At 36.4% G+C, this 16148-nt stretch overlaps 1 protein-coding gene across 2 annotated transcripts in view; it reads left to right on the plus strand.

Annotated features, from left to right (window-relative positions):
• LOC122834134 (contactin-4) overlaps positions 1-16148 on the plus strand; it is a 127692-nt gene that overhangs the window by 38332 nt on the left and 73212 nt on the right. Inside the window, exon 2 of one of the 2 annotated variants that reach the window (XM_044122283.1) lies at positions 10394-10528. The exons of the other annotated variant lie outside the window; for it this stretch is intronic. The gene's annotated coding sequence lies outside the window, so the exon portion shown is untranslated. The remainder of the gene's footprint in view (positions 1-10393; positions 10529-16148) is intronic. 2 annotated transcript variants of the gene reach the window in all.

Raw genomic sequence — 16148 nt, forward strand, 5'->3', positions numbered from 1 at the left:
TGCTACATGTTTTTACCAACACTGAACCGTAAAATTTACAACTAAAAATGCAACTTACTTTCTTACCAAGTACTTTTGGTCCAGTTTCTATTACAATTATCTTAATATACTTGCAATAAGACAAAATAGGTTTTCCTGTAACTTTTCAATAAGCTATAGGATATTGATTTAAGTCAATATTAATGAAAAGTAACAGATAAACTGGCAGGTTATTTAACTTACAAAATGAGAAAAATGTCTTGCTATATGAGAAATATTCTGCCAGTGGAACTAGTTCTTTTTAATCAATATTAAGGAATTAATGACTTGAAGCAAGCTCCTATCTTGCTGAAGAGTTACTTGTAAGTTAGTTTTGTCTTGTTTCAACTGTACTAAAATATTTGTGTAAGAAGGTACATCAAAAATACTTTAAGATTTAAAATTTTTGCATTGTGAGAAGAAGTTATTTCACCAACACATCAGAATGCAAATCTTTACTTTTTATGTGTTTTATCTTTTATGGACAACCAAAGACAATAACTAACCCTGTAAAGCTTCTGACCCATCGGATGATGTAATTGAGGAGCCTTGTTTTAAATCTGACCAGTGGGCCATTTTGTGACACTTAAGCACTTAGAAAATGAAGAACGCAAATCCAAAATCAGAGCAAAAGTCATTTTGCAGCTTTGGAACAATGATTTCATCGTAGAAGCCGAGCACCTTCCCTCACTAATGAACTAATGACGGTGAGGACATGTAATTCTATCTGTGGGACACAATCTTACACTAATGTGTACCATAACTTATCCCTTGGATTATAGATTTAGCTTCCTAATACCTTTGTGCTCAGGTTACAGCAGCTAAAGTGAAGCTGATTTTTGATTTCAGCGGTGGAGCTCCTGCTGCGCTGCTGGAAACCCGGCTTGAGCTCAAGCTTTAGCTTTAGCTTTTGAGCCCTGCACCCACCGGCCCAGTTTTCCCTCTCAAATTATTGGTTTCTAAAATGCAAAATGGCCTATGAAGCATTTTTTTAAGTTTTCACTGCACTTTAAATTGCTACTTTGAAAAAAATAAATAAATAAATTATATATATATATATATATATATATATATATATATATATATATATATATATATATATATATATATATATATAATATTTATTCAGGGCTAACTTATTGTTAGGCAGACGCAAAGAAACATGTATATATCAGCTTCTGCATTTCTGATTTAGTTCTACTCAGTATTCAATAACTGCTTTGCTAACTCTGTCAAAATTATGCAACTTTTATATTAGCTTATCAGCCATTCAGGCTGCTGTGCACTTTACAATAAATTTTTTATATACATATATATATATATATATATATATATATATATATACATATATATATATACATATATACATATATACACAAGTTTCTCCTTTTGCCTTGACACTGCGCATATTTCATTTGCTTCCACCTACTCTTTACTCTGATACAGAGAGAGACTTGGCTGGAGGACACAGCTGGCTCATTCGCTGCTCCGGTGCTTTGAAACCACTCAATGCTTTGGAGAAGCATGTGGCCTGCATGACCTGACATCGCCCTTTTGTGTTGACCCGGTTGTAAAAGCGGACAGCAGTACAGAAGTTCTGGAACTAGCGTGTTTCACTGTGCCAAGAAAAAAATAAAAAATGGCCTCAGTCCACGGCCCTGGCCCCTTACTCACCTCCCCTCATTTGCATCTTTTTCTACCAGGTTTACAAAACACTGTAGATGTGAAGTAACCCATGGTTTGACACATGCAAATATATTCGCAGGATGTTGTTTTCTTACGGTTAGCAGGACACAAATCCATCCAGTTTTAACTTGCTCTAGGAGAGTAAAATACTTTAAGTAAAGCGTCTAGTTTAATCTAGTGACCTGTTTCCCACCTCCTCTTGGAAAACACAATAATGGTAAAATTAGAACTTTTGTAGTTTGGTTTCATAAGACTTCACAAGGTGCCTACAACGTTTGACTTAAAAGAGAAAAATGAGTTTTGAACTGTGATTACTTTAAGGATGCAGTGGTCCACTTTTTTCACTACTGTTATTGATACAGATTTCTCAGCTCTAGTATTGGCCAATACCCATTTGCTTCAGAAACAAAACATGCTGAATTGACTTCAGACATGTTTTTAAAAACCCAGCCATAAACTTACAGTATTACAGATTTGTTTTGAACTTTGAACCAGCACAGCACACTCAAATACACCAACGGATTCATAAGCGTGATCAGACATGGAAAACCAACTTAAATTTGTTCAGTCAGTATTATTATTTGAATTAAAACGGATGTAAAATAAATAATAAACAGAAACTAAGACAACAGGTTGACTATCTTGATCAAACATGTAAATATAAACTGCAGCAAACCTTTCAAAAGGTCCAAAAAGTGTAATTAGGAATTATTAATATAAAGTAAAATAAGTGAAGCATGATGTCACTCAGAGCACAACCGATGGAATTACAGTGAATAGATCTGCCCTAATGAGGCACATTGCCACTGATGACTAATCTAGAATGTTTCTCAAAATCAAGACTAATACAAATATTTATATTGGATCGGTGAATCTCTGGTAGGGCTGAGTTTCAGTGTCACCATGGCAACTTTTGAGGTTACAATTTAAGTCTAAAATACTTTATGTATCCCAAGGGGAAATGAAATGTTGCCCTAACTTGTCTTGTGAATAGTAATGCTGTGGACAGGAAGGATCTCAGTTCAGGTATCATTTGAGCTTTCAGATGATCTTTTGTTATGAAGGCAAAACGACTGACCAGAGCATTTCCCTCCACAGGTTTAGTATATCAACCCACATGATTAATTCTTAATATCTGACCTCTTTCATGACCTTTATCACTAAGTGAAACTCATTATATAGATTATTTACAAACCAATGGATGTTTGATGTAAATTTATGTTAATGAAGAAAGCTAAGAAAATCATGACACTTAAAATTAGAATATTTTATCACATAAAAAATAAAAACAATTTTAATATAAGAATGTAGCCTCAGTGAAAAGTATGTTTAACATCTTATTTTAGGATGTTATTTTCAAAAGGTACATATCACAACACATATTCTAATAGACTGAATATGATTGTCTTTCACTATTATGTACATCATGTTGTACATAATTTGGATAATATCCAAATTATACTCTGAACTTTGTGGTTGTGATTGGACAACCACAAAGGCGTTTGAATACTTTAAGAATAAACGGCTTGCTCTTTTCTAAAAAAAAAAAAAAAAAAAAAAAAAGTTGAAGAAGTCTTTGGGAGAGAGTAAAAATCTGCGGTAAAGTAAATATATTAAACTAAAACATCAAATTGACCAGCATTAGCCTGTTTGAACTGCAAAAGTTTATATTTCTGTAAACTTTTCATTAAAGTTACATTGTATGTATATTCAGTTTCCTCAGTAGTGATGTTTCTTAGCTGATTATTAATATGCAAATCAAATTGGTGTTTTAGTCTGCAAGAAAATGAAACTAAACTGTAGCGTTGTTTCCTCCACTTTGGACTTTTCTGTATCCATAAAATATTTTGTTTTTCTTTTGGTTGCCTGGTTTTTGCTGTATATATCTTTAACTATTTTAATAGTACTGCTGTGAAAACTGAAATGCAGTAAGATGTCATTAATAAAAGCTGTTTGAAACATATCTATTCACACAGTTATGACTCCAACTATTTAAGGAAGTCTTTTCTTTCCTTTCCTTGCACTTTGAAAAAATGCAAATAATTCATTCACACAATGTTCTTCTGTTAGTATCAGCAGTATTTGAAGTACTTCATTCTCACACAGCTTGAGTTCTGCTTTTCTACACAACCCAATGTCATTTTCACTATGATCAGACTATAGAGAAGTATTATTTATTATTTTCCCATAGAGGGATACTTCAGGTGTACCAGCATCTTGTCAAAGGTAACTGGAAGCATGCATATTGAAACTAAGGCAATAAAAATAAGGTCAGGGCATATTTACTACATATGTATGTTTGTGTGTATATGTATGTGTATATATTCGTCTTCTTAATGAGGTTCCTTGTGTTTTGTTTTTACAACATGGGAACTTTTGGCATTGCGTCTGAGCTGCATTGCCATTTTATTAGTATGTTCTGAAAAGCTGAAAGGGTAATTTTTTATTATAGTGGAGATGATAATTGTGTTTTCTCTTCTGTTTATTGAAGGACTATTATTATTTTTGCACCATTAACCGGGATCAGAATTAATGACACATGTGGCTGAAAACCCTGAATTTATTACCATTAATTGAGGTAAGACGATTAACCCAACAGGAAGGCTCGGCGGATGATAAACGAGTTGGAACCTCTCAACACCGTTGCCACCTGCAGTTAGAAGTGCTCTTAGTTGTTAATGATCACCAATGGCAATTTTGCCATCAATTAAAGTGACAAGGGGATGTTAAAGGTATCTCCACGGGAAGTCTCTCCTTCTCTGCGCTCGAGTGGTGACGGGGTTGTGAAAATGAACCGTGTAGACTGCTGACTGCAGCAACACGGTTTTCCTGCGTGTTCCAGATAAACTGCTGCCACAAGGCGCGGGGCTTGTCCAGTGCGATAGCAACAAGAGGAATGTGCGGAGGCCAGCAGAGTGAGAGGACTGGCAGTGGGAGCCAGGACGACCCTGAGCTTTAAACTTTAAAACTGACAGATAAAGTCAGATTAAAGGGGCAGTTTTATGCATTTTCTAGGCAGAAAGTATAATTTTATATCACAATAAAGTGATTATGTCACCTTCCATTGAGGAAAAAAATGTTATGTTAAATATGACTTGGTAGGTTAACACCTTGAAATTGAGCCTCTGTCTCAATTTCTAAGAAACTCCACCTTCAGGAAGACATCACAACATGACTGTTCTATTAACCCTTTAATAACAAGTTTACCAGCATCGCTCTGAGCAGTAGCTCCTATAATGAGCTCAGCAGATCTATCTGGTGTTTGTTAATTGCTGCTGGCTAGTCTGAAGGAGCTGAGTGGCTCACAAAATCTGCAACAACAAAAGAAACTATTTTTTTTTACATGACATGTTTTGCCAGTCTTTGCCACTCAGTCCAATCACTGCAGGAAGCTCAGAAACGTTGAAACTGCAGCTCAAAGGAAGAGCTTTGCCTTAGATGCAGAACTAAGCCCATCCAGAAATTATGCACAGTTGAATGGTTGCCATGGAGATTAAATATTTTTTTTCCAAACATGCATTAAAGAATTAATCACACTGTATGTGTGTTTTTGATGAGGGGATAACATTTTAACATCATGTAAAGCTCAAAAAAGTTAAGTTTTTGAAGACAAACATGATTTTCACAGATTCTGAAAAGTTCACAAATCTGCCAGAAAGTAGGCAAATGGCCAACGGGTCTTGTTTATAGCAAGCTAGAGGGATTTGACTAACGGTGCACATTCAATTGATAATAATGGCAGGAGAACCAAATGGCCTTTCTGTTGACGCCCCTCAGGCTATCAGAACTTGGAATACTTTCTTTCGTGAGTTGGTTATGAAGAAGTACTTTTCAAAAGGCTAACCAGCCTGTGGTTCTCACACTTGTCACACTTGTCAGAATGCAACAGTAGCAATGAAAACAATTGATAATAAGAATAATACAAGGCAAGTCTTTTGCATTTTCATGAAGCTTAAAGAAAGGAGCATGAAGTTGTTCCTGTAGTAACATGGTTTACAACAACAATGCTGGGTTATTAGCTGAGAAGGGACTGAAATGAGGAATGTAAGTGTTACTGGGTAAACACAAAACACTAGATTTCTATATGTACACGTGAAAGTTGTGAAATCACTTTGCTTTAGTTTGTTTCCGAGATGCATGTCTCAAAGCTTTTCTTCAGTCATGATGAGAAAATGAGGAAAAGGCTCTTCATGGGTTCATGCACCACAGTTTTATTTTATTAATTTTCTCATTTCAATAATTGCTATAGAAGTGTTGCTTTCACACATGTTGAATTCTAATGTGACTGGGTTAGGCTTCCCACATAAGTTACCATGGTGATGGAACTAGGTGAGATGAAGAGACCTGGCTTTGTGATACAAAAAAAAACTTAAATTAAGAAGAAAAATCTTAAAGCTCAATAAGGGACTAATCAGAGTCCTGGTGTAAGTCTGTGCTGTTACAGATTGGAGCAGATGACCCTTTTTTTACTGCAGTATTTTGTGGTACTAATGTGATCACAATAATAAATACTGGTCTTGAAAAATATCCACATTTAAAAGAATCTTCTTCAGAACTCCGCTCACATAGAGGTAACAGTAAACTGCAGTCAATCAGACTTTTGAACTTACTGATATTTATTTGGTCTTGTAAAACATACAGCAAAGCAAATGGTAAAAAGACCACTTCTAATAATACTGCCAGTTTAGTTATTTATTTGATATCATTAACTGAAATATATTGAGATGACAAATCAGAATTCTTATAATGAAGGGAGTTTTGTTGTAATGAATTATAAACGATACGATAAATCTCTGCCCCAGTAAAGGTGTTTTAAATTTTTTACTCTTTAACTGGTAATTATTCTGATTAGTAGCTCATTTTTGATTTATTTTTAAAGCAAATATAAAAGAAATCTCAATTGTTTACATGTCAAAGTTGGCATTTTTGTTGTTTTTAAAATGGAATATTCTCAGAGTTCAACCTTAAGGCCAGAGTCTTTAGAATGCGTTTGATCCATTTTGTGGAACCACAGTTGGCCTAATTGAGTCAAAATAGCCTCCCTTTAAAAACAACACTGCTTCTATGTAGTGTAAGGGTGTTTACATTAATGGCTGTGTACACAGCGGTCTAAGTGCCTGCCCTAGGAGAGGATTAGCACAGCCCTCATCTCCCCGCTACAACACAGAGGGATACACTACATGACTATCCAGCAAAGTTCAACCAAGTTGTGCAAGGCTTTCAGGAAAATATGGCTCTTGGACTCAGAAACATTCATTTTCAGAGTGTCTTCTGATATCCATGAATCCTGGCAGCAGAGGCCCACCAGGGCTACTGTTACTTAGCGGTAGCCTCATGTATAATGGATGATGAAATGTGTTGCATCGCTTCAGCAACCTTTGCGCTCTTGTTCCGCCGCCTGGCAATCCTGGTATTTGTAACACAGATGTCTGCTGCTGTGTGAGGCCGGTTGAATTTTTCCTGCTTTTCTCTGGTGTGGCCCTCAGTGGACTGGGGAGAGGTTTTCTTTTGTAGCTCAAAGGGGGGATATCATGGGTTTTCTTGGCACAGAGTGCCGTCTTATTGCACACTTAAGTAACTGTTACATTCAGCGGCTTAAAAAATGCTATGTACAAAATCTGACTTCATAGTTTAATTCCTTGAAATTGTGCCGCTGTTTCTTTAAAACCTCCTGCTCTTTCTGAAACTCTGTCGTCAGAAAGTCATTACAACATGGCCCCTCTGTCCTTAAAGTACATTTACCTTCCAAAAAGTTACTCAAATGAATATAACTAATTATACCCTTCACCCCTTTATCTCCCAAAGTGACCCTATAGCTGCAGTGATCACTAATAGAGTAACAACAATATCTTGGTAATGGCTAACTGTTGAAATGCGTTGGAAAGTGTCGGCTTAAGGAATATTGTGTAAATTGGCAAAGTCTGTTTGTATCAAGCAGTGCAGAAAAACATTTCACTTTACTTGACTTTCTGGCTTTCTGGGACATCATTGTTAGTCAGACCGGCACCAGAAAGCTGTCTGTCAAGCTGCCAGTTCATCCATTTCTTTGGCACAGAATTATGTGGCCCACATGCAGTCATGTTCCCCAGCTAATGAAGTCAACCGATTACGTCTCCGGCGCCATGAAGGTGACAGCTCTGCTGTTTAGCTGCAGGGCTCAAAAACTGTTGGACACATTTCCATGACGTTTTTGGCAAAGTGTGTGTTCATAATTGGTGATCCCCTTAGCAGTTAGTCAAGTTCCAGGGAAAGGTTTGACATTTTAATGAAAACGCCTCACAAAGTAGATGAAATCTAACGATGTTTCAGTTTGAATGCTTTTACAAACAAAGTACACCTCTAATAATTATTATGTGAAAAAAGAAGACAACCAGACTTCTAGAAGAAGTCAAATTTAAACAAAGTATTGGTGAGATACTTGAATAATAGTTTGAGAAAGTTTGATAAGTCGGGTTAAGCTGTGATTGAAACATCTCATTTATGTTTTTCACAAAGCAATAGTTAGTAAGTTTAGTAAGTTTTCAAATCATTTTAAAATGTGTGGTACAGATAAAAGAACATTAAATGTTTTCATTAAAAGGTTCTTGACGAAATCTAGAAGATTGCTCTAGATTTTGATATTGTGGCTGCCAAAGAACTTTAAGCATTTTAAAAACAATTCAACTTTTTAACTTTTTCAACAAGCCAGTTCCAAACCAGGTTCAGGAACTAACAGAATGCTAATCTTTGCTGACCAGGCCTTGCAGTCAAACATTGACCGGCCCAGTCGCTCCATGTTTGGCTTAACACAACAGCTTTGGAACAGGGTTTGACCCTGCATACTGATTGTGGTTTTAACCTAAAAAATGTTTAAGATGGTCCATGCTCAATAATTAGACAAATAAAGTGGTATTAGAAAGGAGTCACCCATAACCTGCATAGCTAAACAAGTAATATTTAGGATAAATATATGTATGTATGAGTTACTGATGTCCAAATGTGAGAAAATATAAGACATTTTAAGGAAAATCAGAACTTGTCACTTTTGATATTCTTCTGGCGTCAATAGTGTGTGTGTGTGTATGTGTATGAATGTATTGAAATCAAGGCTGTAGATGTCAAGAAAAACTGAAATTTTCTCTTTCAGTTTCTATTTTTGATCGGTATTTGCCCAATACTAACCCTCAGATATCGGTATCAGTATTGACATCCCGTGGCGAATGGATCTTCATCAACATCTAAACAAAGCATTTATACATTAATGCATGATGAGTATATGGTGTCAACCTGCAGTATACATGGTTTGTGTAACCAGCAGTACTCGACTGGTGGGGAAATTTTTCAAACACATTGTGTCAACCTGGTTTACCTGTTGTCCAAATTGTTTACTACAATGTCAATTATGCAGAAATGGAATGCAAAGCCATTAATTGCCTATGGCATTGTGTTTTCCATGTAATACAAACGTAAGGTAAATAGATACTCAGCAGTTTGATGAGGTATAAGTCATTAACTAATACAGCATTAACATTTTTGTATGATGACAGAAGCCAGAGAACCATGAAATCTTGGACTTTCTTACTGAGAGTTAACAACTGAAGAAGAGTGTAGCCTTAGAAAGCTTTAAAGTTTGTTTCTGTTTTAAAAGTTATTAGTAAATTGAAGCAAGAACTTCAACGTTTCTATAACAGAATTCAGATTAAACCTATAACATAATAATACATTGCCTGTCTGAGACGTCTCCATGACCAGTTTTTGGTCAAAGTGAAAATACTGATCATAGCTAGTGTTAGATTGTGATACTTGTTTATCAATTAAACAAGTCATTAGCAACTATCTGACATTAAAATTATTAGATTATTACCGTCTTATTACTTTGTTTATTTTGTGGAAGTTAGATTAAGTCAAATTGGCTTGTATGAATAAAAATGGTGGTCTATAAAGACTGAAGAGGCTCCTTCTTCTCTTTTCTCTTCTCTAACTGAACTAATTAGATCACAGTTTTTGAACAAATGTTTGAAGTGAACTTCCCAACTTCTGTATCATCAGCTTTCACCGAATAATTTAGTTTCTATGGAGAGACCAACTGCTATTTTCTTGTTGGTAGAACTAAAGCTAAGGAGTTTAATGAAGAATTATCATAATTAAGTCATCTGTCATACTGATTTTGTGTATTTTTGTGTTACTTCAGTTCTCACTCCCTCTTGTTATGTACACCTTTTAAATGTGTATTCTCAACCTGCTGAAACAAGAAGGAGGCGTGCAAACACTCGCTGTGGTACAGGCGAATGTGTCAATGTGTGATTGAATAAGCAAAACATGCAGAGGTTTTCAAAATAAATGTATGCCTGTGGATGCCTCTAACTATTTTCTACTGGAAAAAAATTTTGTGAATGTTTTGTTCTCGCAGTTGTTTTGGCATGCACAAGAATAAATTCCTATATTTTAATGACAACTCCTTCAATAGAGTCAAGTGGATTGAATCTAGACTAGTCACCCATAAGTGCAAGGGCACATTCACACAACCTTCAGCAAACTCGACTCGAGATCAGCAAAAACTCTGACACCTGTTAGCACTAACTCCAATTTTAAACAAATTGACACATCATTGGCGATATTCAATAATGAGCACAGTTGTCTGAACATACAACATCTATTTCTGGTGTGGAAAATATTTCATTACCCTCACAGTGGCCATTCTTTCCCTCAGCCACCTACTTGAAATGGAGCCTGAGACCTGGCAGTAATGGATGTCTTGTCTCTTGGGTGGATCTGCCAGCACTGAGACCAGGGGAGGGCCAAATTAATTGAAACCACTGGAGTGAACGAGAGGGCAAAAGTAAAGGTGAGTTTTGGGGATACTCTTGCTTGTGCTAAATTCAGGATAGAATAACCATACAAACACACGCACACACACGCACACACACACACACACACACACACATATATATATATATATATATATATATATATATATATATATATATATATATATATATATATATATATATATATATATATATATATATATATATATATACTATCTTCTTTATTAAAGGAAAAAGAACATGAATTTGTGCAAATAAGCATTGTATGGCCAGGTCTTGTAGTTCTGATCTACATCCCGAGAATCAAACATGTTCCATTGATCTGGAACAAACGTCCAGAGTAATTGAAGTTTGTTCCCAAAAAGATCATATATGTTGAAGAGATGCATCTCCACTGCATGATGCTGCCATTACCATGTTCCTTCGAAGTGAATAGTAACATGACTATGAAGATAAAATAACCATAGAGCATTTTGCAGCCCCCTTGTTTATTCCTGACAGGATGGACAGATGACTCTTTCTGTCTGCCTCATCTTGTGTCCTAGTTAAAAATTCCATCTCCTTAATTATTGCAAAAATAAATAAAAAAAAATAATAATAGTAACAATAAATTAACATTGTGTCAGTTTTATTCTACATCTCACCGGCTCTGTCATGAGAATTGGAATGTCAGAAATTGAAATAAATAACCCAACACTGAGGTCAGAAATGTTGTTTGTAAATGGGCGTCTGGATTGACTGAGCTCGGTCAAGGCTGGGAGGTTTTCTGAAAGATTGAATTAAAAAATTACAGAATTCGGGGAGGCTGACAGTAACTCTTTGTACGTTCATTTATGTTTCCTTAAAACCAGAAATAAAGTCAAGCTGTGTCAGATTACATTCTACTTGCTGGGTTACCACATGCTTAAATTGTTAAAAAAGAAACTCAAGCTTCATTTGTACTTGAGAAATTGATAATCAATTCTTACCAACTTCAGAAGAAATTTTTTTGCAATTTCACAGCTGGCTTGTTACTTTTCCCTTGTTTTCAGTGAGACAAACACAAGGATGTCATGTTGGAGGACTTGTGAGGTGTGTGTTGTGTGTACTGGTGGAGAGCAGTGTTAAACAGGAGGATTGCTTTCTATTGATGTTGACCGTCTCTTGGACTCTTAAACCGATCATCCTTTGTTGTTTCGAAGCTTTGAAGACCTCCTCATCCTTACAAACTGAATTTGGACTTCAATCGTTTGCTGCCGGTTCTCCTTTAACAAGCAGACAGAACCAGGTGCAGCTCCATAAGACAAGGCCTCTATTAAAGACTACTGAAACACACCCATATAAAAAGACCTGCATTTTAATTTCCATACAACCCAGCACACACTTTCATCTATAGGCGTTTTCACAAAATAATTTATGAATTTTGCCACAGAGTCTTGACCATATCTGCATTGTTGTCAGTCAGGTGACAAGAGTTGTGATCGACTCAGCCTCCATGCACCTTATTGGGCATTAAAGGGGAAGTATCATGTGGTTTCCTGCTTTATGCTGCCATTTTGTTATATAATCCAATATACTGTTAAGGTAATATACAGTTACCTTCAGTTGTTATAAAATTGATACATATACCTAATATGACGGAAAAGAAATTTTCCTTCTGAATTTAACACCTTGAAATTGGGCTTCTGTCTCTTTAAGAAACTCCTGTTTTTCTGAAGCTTCGCCTTCAAACAACACTGCATGGCTCCTCTATTAACCCATTAACAATGTCTTTACCAGCGTTGCTCTGAGTAGTAGCTCCTACAATGAGCTCAGCTTATGTGCAGTTCCACCAGGTGTTTGCTAATTATTGCTGGCTAGTCTGAAGGAGCTCAGTGGAGGAGTCACAATGGAGGGCTGCTCTGTGAGAGGGAAGCTTGGAAATTAAAGCACAGAAGAAAAGCTAGGTCCATCCAGGCCCCAGCATTCATGCTGGAAAATTAATGATTTCTCCGGCATTCATGAAAGAATCAAGGCGACACTCCAGAGCGATGAGGGAATGACATTATAACTTGATGTAAAGCTAAAATAAATCACTTCTATATAATGGTGTCATTTAAAAAATGGTATATAGATTTCATAGGTTAATTCTTTACTTATTGTCATTGCTTCTTTCAGCTCATAAAAAGATCAAACACTTGATTTTTGCTGGAGCAAATTTGTGCACTTCATGAGGGCGGCTTTGAATCATCTCTGCAAAACACTTAAACTTATTTTCAACTGTGCACATATTTAAAAAAAATTTAAAAAGCACATTTGCATTTTTTTTAAAATCTTTCTTTTATCTGTAAAAGAACAAAAAGTAGATTTAATGCTCCTTTTTAGCTCTAGGTCCACACTAGAAATAAACACACTAAAAAAGGAGACCGTAATGTATGGAGTCAAAACTGGACCGGAATGTTCTGCACTCACTTTAGCTTCTTTAAAACTGACACTGTGATTTGTGAAACCTATAGTCTGATTGTTTAAACCAGATTTCCTTTTTCTTGTCTTATCTTATTATTTCTGACCCGATATAAATCATCTCATCCTGTGAGCTGGTTGCACTCTTACCCTCCTCCTCCTAACTGTGTATTAACAGCAACAGACCTTATTGCTGTAGTACCTGTGGAATCCTTCACTGCAAGGCTTCAGAAGCAAACCTTTGTTCTCTCTCCGGTGATTGTAGGTGTTTTAGAGGAAGCAGGCAGCTGTGAAGTTGATTCATTTGATGACAATACTCAGTCAAAGCCTTGCCAAGAAAAACAGTCGCCTCGCACGCCCCCGTCTTACCTAAAATTAGTCATTTGTCGTATGACCTACTGGAGGAAGGATGATAAAGTCCCTCTCCATTGTCTGAAATACCACAGCTGTCTCACACATTACTCAGGTGACTGACAGCTGCAATTGCCCAGCCAAGCAGGAAGCCAGGCGGGTGTTGACAGAAGCCTGAGTAGCTGTGATGATACTGCAGAGTGTGAAGATGTTGGTGTTACAGCATCAACGCTTTATGATTGACTCCAGGTTTTTTTCCCTGCAGTAAAATCTTATGGTGTTTTTTCTTCATGTGGCATAGACAGCCTCCTTTACATTTAATTTAAAAATGCATTTTTAACAGAAGGCAGCCTCAGTATTTCTGTTTCACAAGAAAAAAACAATGTAGTCTTTAAATTCTTTACATTGTGGAAGAAGTAAATTTGATAAGTGTTAACCCCTGAAAATGTTTACGTCTCATTCATAGAGTCAAAGAGGAATCCGGTGTCCACATAACAGTCACTGATATGAAACATAATCAGTTTTCTGCTGTGCTTTTAGTAGAATATTGTAGCATGATTTTCTTAGATGTTGAGTTTAGATGATCACTACACAGCTATTAGCCAATTTTATTTTAACAGATTAACTGTTAAATGTGAAGTTTATTTTAGATTTACAGTAACATCATTTTTTTTATGAAGAATTCAATTTGAAAAATTGAGCTCAATTTTTCAAATTCAATACTTTTGAAATGGTCTGGAGATTAAATTATGTCTTTCACACACATCTTTTCCATTTATTGGTTAACAAACATTATTTAATGTGGGTGTTTTGTTTTCCTTTGGGCACTTCAACTTTGAATAAAACATCTTTTTATTCAGCTTGACAGCTCTCATAAATAACTGAGCTGTAGTTAATTTACTGTAGGTTTTAGTAAAATGTTTCTTTCAGTCCATGTCCATTTTAGAAGGTTTCTGCTGACGAATGACTCTCATTTGATCTGCTTCTTTGTGTCAATTGACAAATGACACTTTTCATTGTCTGTGCGGCAAATTGGCAACAGATCTCAGAGTGGCAAAACGCTTCACTTCCACTGGAATAAATCTGGTGGAAGGAAAAGACCTGATGCAATGCAGAGGAATTCTTAGACGGCCTGAAATTTAAAACCATGAATTATTCATAATTTTTTTTGGCACTTTAATGAAACTGAAAAAAGGGTTTCCCTATCATTCATAATCTGCACCCTGGGTGTAATGCGACTCTCTTGCTGTGGGCACTTTCAGTCGTTGGGTTTCTGTGACACCTGAGCACACGGATGAAGGAGGGTGTGGAAACATTCTTGATGCCATGAGGAAGACGGGAGATCAATCTGAAACTTTTTCCAACTCCTCTGGTACTTCTTCTTGAGATGGAAAGTGCACATTCAGAATGACAGTCCTGAAGCCATGGTTCAGTAAATGGTGAAATCCTTTATTCAAGCTCCATGCAACAATCTGGCCTGAGGAGGCCGAGCAAAGCGAACCCCTCCTGTTGCTTTTATGGAAAATGGGGGCCGCCAGTTGAGACTCCCCAGGTCCTGTCATTTCGGAGACGAGTCGGGCAAAACGGGGCTGAATCATTCAACGCCTTTGGCTTCTTGGTGTAAATGGACACGTCTTGTTGCTCCCGAGAGAAATGTTTCTTGTGATCATTCAGATTTTGCCTCCCATTTTCTAAATGTCTTGGTTTGGTTCAGTTTCTTCACAAAGGAACCTTTATTTCTTTCTTTTCCAGGTGGGTTTTTTAGTTTAGTTTAGTTTTATACTTGTTAACCTATAAAATCCCAGTTGTGATTTTACTCTGTGGATTGTCTTTTGGCTGTAGTATTATTACCCTACAATGGATTAAGGGAGATTGTATTTGAGCATGTTTGATTTCAGTCTCATCTGATAAAACTAATCATAGTTTGTTTTAGTGTCAAGTTGACGTTAGAAGGAATGGTGGTACAACAGGACTTCATGCCACCAGATCTCACTATAACAATCAACCATGATAACTCTAATTACTCTACTGTTGATGCTAGTATTTGATTTTGTCTGCATCAAGAGGCACAGATAGAAAGGTGCAGTACTATTTTACAGGTACATAGTGCCATTTTATAGCATAATCAAATAACTGTGTTACCATCAGTAATTCAGAAATGACAATATCGAACAATATCAAACAAGCTAATGCATTTTCTAACATGGAAAAAGATTATGCATGTTTTTTAGTGAATAAAAACCCAAAAAGTTGGTGTATTTTTGAATTGAGTCCCTATTAATGCAATACCAGTAAATAAGATCCAGTGCAGCCAATAACCTTTAGAAGTCTTAAAGGGTATTATGTGTTTTACAGTCACATAGTATCATTTTATAGCATATAATCAACCACCTGTTACCTTCAGTTGTTATAAAAATGGCTTGTATCAAATATGACTAAGAAGAAATTTGACTTTGGAATTTAATGCTTTGAAATTTAACCTTTCTCTTTAAAAGCTCCTCCTGCCACAGGAGATTAAGGGATTTCTCAGACATGCATGAAAGAATCAAGGCAAAACTCCTGGTGTATTTTTGATGAGGGAATCCCATAGCAATATGATACAAAGCTAAAAAAAAAAGTGGATTTTAGATAATACTGCCCCCTTAAAGGTTGACATGTTGCTGTGTACATTAGCACACATGCTAATGTACATGTTTACGACTCAAATTCTGCAGAAAGGGAATGAGTAGTGCGACAGACTGCCGACCTGTCCAGGGTGACCCCGCCTCTCGCCCGAAACATTCGCTGGAGATGGACACCAGCACCTCCAGACCCCATTAGGGCCAAGGGTGTACAGAAAATGGATGGATGGATCTTGTTGGCGTT

The sequence above is a fragment of the Gambusia affinis genome, linkage group LG07 (assembly GCF_019740435.1).
Source record: "Gambusia affinis linkage group LG07, SWU_Gaff_1.0, whole genome shotgun sequence".
NCBI lineage: Eukaryota > Metazoa > Chordata > Actinopteri > Cyprinodontiformes > Poeciliidae > Gambusia > Gambusia affinis.